Genomic DNA, 6,007 nt, shown 5'->3' with positions numbered 1-6,007 from the left:
AACTGTTTGAAGGAAGAGAAAAGAAAGACTGAGGACTCAGCACGGCTGAGAGAGTGTTCAAGGGGCTGGTTTTGAGAAGTCGCTTTGGGAGGAGGGGTGAGAGACGTCATGGGTTGTCATCATTACTGGTTGACTTGGGCTCAGAATTCAGGCTGTACGTGAAACTTCAACCAGGAATCAGGGCCAGGCAAGTGAACACATAAGAGTCCCTGAAGATGGCCCAGGTGACCTAGGTCTTGTATGAGGACAGCAAGGGCTGTGTGCTGTGGTGGCTGTGCCCCCAGGTGAGAAACCAGAGCTAAACTGGGGGCATTAGTCTGGAGTCAGCCTGACTCGGAAAGAGGCACTCACCAGCTCTATACTCAGATACTCACTAACAGGCCCCTTCCCAACACCATGGTGGGGGGGCTGGCACTCGTCTCCCCAAAGCCCCTGACGCCATGTGTCAACAGCATAGCTTTTCATCCAGCCCTCGCCTTGTGTACACCTGGACCTGAGCTTTTCGTTCCCTGAACTTCCATGATCCATCTACCTAGCAGGGAAGATTATGTCTCCTGAAAAGGTTGCTGTGAGGATAATGGAAGATGCAGTGCCCAGAACAGTGCCGTTACACGACAGGAATTGAATTGTTGTTGCTCTTCAGCCGTGTCTGACTCTTTTCAACCCCAGGGACTGCAGCAGGCCGGCTTCCCTGTCCCTCACTATCTCTTGGGGTTTTCTCAAATTCATGTCCACTGAGTCGGCGATGCCATTCAACCATCCCATCCTCTGTCGTCCCCTTCTCCTTTTGCCTTCTATCTTTGCCAGCATCAGGGTCTTTTCCAATGTGTCAGCTCTTTGGATCAAGTGGCCAAAGTATTGGAGCTTCAGCTTCAGCATCAGTCCTTCCAATGAGCATTCAGGGTTGATCTTCAGGAACAGTATAAAAAGGAACTGAATGCAGGGTAGTATCTCCTTTTTCTGTCAGCTCGACCCCTTTCACTCATTCCCTGCTCCCCTTGGTGCCCTGCGGCTGGATCTCTCTTCAAGGCTGGGTGCAGCCCTGAGGCCTAGCTGTGGTGGGTGGATACCCTGGAACCCTCGGAGACAGCAGCTTCCGCGACGGTGCCCAGAGTCCCCTGTGAAGCTATGAGGAGCTGAGAAGTCCCCAGGGAATGAACACACTGCTGCTACTGCCACCATGGGTGCTGCTGCATGGCAGGGCCTGCGGGAGCCCTGACGGCCGATCTGCACAGCCTCCACAACGTTCTCCTGTACTCCCCTTCATTTCTTGGGCACCAGCTGTGTGCCTGGGTAGGGGTGGAGGTGGGTCCCAGGTCACCCAGGCATTCCCCTCGGCACAGCTCTCTGAGAACGCTAGCTCCAGCCTGCCACGGAGACAGCGTGAGGCCCCCCAGTCCAGGAGTCCAGCGCTCTCTCAGCCCTCAAGCTCCTGCCCAGACCTCTCCTGTCCTAGAGGTGGTCGCACTGAATTGCAGTGGCCTCATCTGTCCCCCTGGAGAAGGAAATGGCAACCCACTCCAGTGTTCTTGCCTGGAGAATCCCAGGGACGGGGGAGCCTGGTGGGCTGCCGTCTATGGGATAGCACAGAGTCGGAGACGACTGAAGGGACTTAGCAGCATCTGTCCCCCACATTGGACCGTGAACGCCGAACACAACACAGAGAACAGGCCCGGGACTCAGCAAGCGTCGCCTCAGAGTCTGTTAAAGAGGAAAACAGTAAAGAAGCAGTTATTGATCTGGAAGTGCCTGCGCAGCCAGGCAAGCCCGGAACTGGAGGGAGGACGTTGGGAACCTGAAGCACGAAGTGCAGATCTCAGAGCAAGGAGCGGGGTCGGAGCGCCATCTACCGGAAGCTTCGCAGACCGGCAGGAAAGGGCTGACTCCAGGGGAATCCCGGCTACCGTCAGGTTGACCAGGCACCTGTAATGTCAACCGCTGTTTGCAACGCTGCTCCCAGGTCCACGCTCTAGACACTCTACACACTGCCTCGCAATCACCAGCAAGAGTGGCCTCCTCGGAAAAATAAGGGTGGGGCCCGGGATTGAGTTGGAGGTCATGAACTGTGTTGAGAATACCCCAGAAAGGGCTTCTCTTCCACCAGCTCCTCTGGGGCAGTATTTTCCCAGACACTCTCTCATTTTGAGCGGAATTCAATGACTACAGTTACTGTAGAGTTCAGGTAAGGGCCTGCTGCCTGGGGGAACCAGCAGGTCTGGGGGTCAGACAGACCAATATGAATTCTAACTCTGCTCCTTACTAGCTGTGTGACTGAGGACTGGGTACCTCACCCTTTCTGTGCTCAGTCCCCCACCTGAGAAACAAGCCACATGACAGCACCTGCCCCACATGGTGACTACAAAGATGAAAAATTATCTGTAACCCAGATGCCCAGAGCCTCACTGTTCCCAAGGGTCAGGCTGCCCTTTCATGCCCACCCAGCATGAGAGAACCAACCATCCACCTTCTTGGCCGTAGCAAGACTGCATTTATCAGGATCCTCTCCCCAGGGTTGCTGGGATCCTGCAGGTTGAGTTTGCTCTTGCCTCAAACCCTGGCTGCTGCTATTCCCTTATTTCACCTCCCGACTCCAGTGCCCCGCACTCCTGTTCTCCAAAGACCTCTTGCCACCACATTACAAGCCTTTCCAGGCCCTGCTGAGCTCCAGACTCCCGCACCCCAACTGTGGCCAGGGATACTTCAACAAGGCCCCCAAGCCCAACAAGGACCAGATTTGCCTGGAAGAAGAACAGGAAAGAACCACAGAGCAAAATGGAAAACCTCAGACTAGCTCCTAGGTGTGACCAGGTTCAAAGTCCTAAAGCCATAGTAGCCTCAGGCCCCTCCTGATGCACTGGGGTCTGTGAGGTCCCTGGTTGGCACCCTCCTCCACACAGGAAAGCCCTAGCCATGTTGCACCCCCACCTCCAGGAACCCCCAGCTTTCTGAAGCCCTGAGAGCAAAATCTCATCATTTTTATTTCTACAAGCAACTGGCAAGAGGCACAGTTCTGCCTTGAATGAAGACAAGCTTTCATGCAGTTATACAAAACTCTCAAGTGTTTTTATTTTGTTGCCTGGAAGCTCTCCATCCCAGAAGAACATCTTGGCTTTTTTCTATATAAAATCAAATGCTCTGTTAGTTATTCCCTGCTCCCCCCACACTGCACTTCTCAGAAAACAAAGGAAGAGCTTGCTCTCAAAATTGTCTCCTACAGGAACTAAAAATCAAATAACAACAGTTAACATTTATTCTGTGTTTCCTAATCTAAGCTCCAGCTTTAAGTCCTTTTTCCTGTTTTATCTCTTTGACTCTTCACCCCAACACTGGAAGGCATTTGATCTCCATTTTACAGAGGAGGAAAATAAGCTTAAGGAGGTTATGGGACTCCCCCAGGGTCCCACAGTTAGTAAGTGTCTGAATTCAGATTCAAATCCAGACAGTCTGGCTTCTTAAAGCTTCAAGTGGGCAGCACTGCCTCAAGGTCAGAGCATGAGATCTGAAGTCTCCCCCTTCCCTATCCACTTCTAGTCATCTGAGATTTCAAAAGTGCTGGAGTCCAGTGTCACCTGGAGCGCCCTGTCACAAACGTGGGTGGCGAGTGCTCAGCGGAACGTCTGGAGCATGGAGGTGCCCAGCATAAGGGACAGTCGATGGGGCCTGAAAGGCTTGTAGCTGGGCAGTGCTGTGGCCTGAAAGGGGCCCCCGGTGTCATCCCCTACTGGCCCAGGGGAGGGTGCCTGCAGAAGGCTCACCTGTTAGCCCTGTGCAACTCAATAGCTCACTTCCCTTCATGGATGGAAGTTCTCCCACAGCTCACTGTTGCCTAGGGACACAAGCCAAACCCTCCACTATGGCTTACAAAGCCCTTCAGGGACTGTCTGCTCCGCTCCTGGTCTTCCAGCCTCCTCCCCTGTGTCCCCTCCTGAGCTCACAGACAGTGCTTGACCCGCAAGTTGCTGCCTCAGGGCATTTGCCCTGAAGGCCTCATGCTTCACTTCAGTCTCGCTCTCATTTAAAATATACACTCCAGTATTCTTGCCTGGAGAATTCCATGGGCAGAGAAGCCTGGTGGGCTATAGTCCGTGGGGTCGCAAAGAGTCGGACACAACTGAGCGACTAACACACACACACACATATATATATATATATTTATTTGTTTAACTGCATCAAGCTTTAGTTGCGGGATGCAGGATGTTTATTGTATCACACAGGATCTTTCATGGTGGTACACTGATTCTTTAGTTGGGGTGCATGAGCTAAGTTGCTCCATGGCACATGGGATCTTAGTCCCCTGCCCAGGGATCAAATCCCCTGCATTGCAGAGTGGATTCTTAACCACTGGGCCACCAGGGAAGTCCCAATTCAGTCCCTTGTGAACTAGAGTCTCTCTGGTTTTCTAATGGCGTGGCGCTGCTCCCATCCCATCACTCCTTCCTTTCCTGACTCTCTAGAATGCTAGCTCCCCAAAGGAAGGATTCTTGACTGTGGAAGGCTGAATAATGGTCCCCAAACATATCTGCTTCTTAATCTTGAAACCTGTGAATGGTACCTTGATATGGCAAAAGAAAGAACAATAACTTATATGGTAAAGGGTGTGATTAAATTAAGGCTATTGAGACAAAATACCCTAGATTATCTATGTGGGAGTAAATGCAATCACAGATATCCTCACAAAAGGCAGGCATAGAGAGGTTTCACACACATAGAGGAGGGGCCCCATGTAGAGTGAGCAAGGCTTGAAGATTCTGGCCTTGAAAACTGAGTGGTGAAGCCACAAGCCATGAAATGCTGGCAGCTACCAGGAGCCGGAAAAGGCAAGGCAAGGCTGCTTCCCCTACAGCTTCTGAGAGGAGCATGGCTCTGCTGACACCTTGGTTTAAGCCCTGTGATACTGATTTCAGACTCCTGGTTTCCAGAACAACACAGGCTGAAGTTTGTAGCAGTTTCTTATAGTAGCAATAAGAAATATCTCACACAAGGGCTGCAAACTCAAAGGCTTACAGGAGCAAGACAGGTGAGACAGGCTGGAAGGGACTGAGTGTCCCACTCACCTTGAGGGTGCAGACTGGTCCCCTGTAGGGACAGAAGCACAGGCTGGCCTCATTTTCCGACTTTTTAAGAGAAGCTGCAAACAAGGTTTATATTTCCAAGGTCGTGATTTCAAAACATTGACAACCTAGATTAAGTGTTAAAAATACTAGCCCAAACCAACCACCAGTTTCTTGTTTGACAACAAAGAATCCATGAAGAGGAGATCCCAAGTCCTGGTGGCTCCCAGGTTAGACTGGGATGCCTGAAAGTTAGGACCGTTTTCCTTGAAAATTCATGGAGGAATTAGAGTCCCTGGGGCAAAACACCATAACCATTTTTTTCTACTAAGATATAGCTGACTTACAATATTATATTAGTTTCAGGTGTACAACATAGTGATTCAAAATGTTTTATAGATTGTATTCATTTATCGTTATTATGAAAAATTGGCTATATTCCCTGTGCTGTATAATATATCCTTGTAAGTTATATGCTTGTAGCAGTTTGTATTTAATCCCCTACCCCTATCTTGCCTAATCCTCTACCCCTCTCCCCACTGGTAACCACTAGTTTGTTCTCAATATCGACGAATCTGTTTCTTTTTTTAATCATATTCATTTATTTTATGCTTTTGGATTTCATATATAAGTGATAACAGACAGTATTTGTCTTTCTTTGTCTGACTTATTTCACTAAGCGTAATAACCTTCAGGTCCATTCATGTTGCTGCAAATGGCAAAAATTTCATTGCTTTTTATGGCTGAGTAGTATTCTATCGCACACACACACATGCATATATATGTATGTGTATGTAGCCCACCAGGGTCCTCAGTCCATGGAATTGTTCAGATGAGAATACTGGAGTGGGTTGCCATTTCCTTCTCCAGGGGACCTTCCTGACCCAGGGACCGAACCCAGGTCTCCCACATTGAAGACAAATTCTTTACCATCTGAGCCACCAGGGAAGCCCCAT

Source organism: Bos mutus, chromosome 7 (genome assembly GCF_027580195.1).
Source record: "Bos mutus isolate GX-2022 chromosome 7, NWIPB_WYAK_1.1, whole genome shotgun sequence".
In the NCBI taxonomy this organism is placed as follows: domain Eukaryota; kingdom Metazoa; phylum Chordata; class Mammalia; order Artiodactyla; family Bovidae; genus Bos; species Bos mutus.
Note: the sequence above shows the minus strand (reverse complement) of the source record.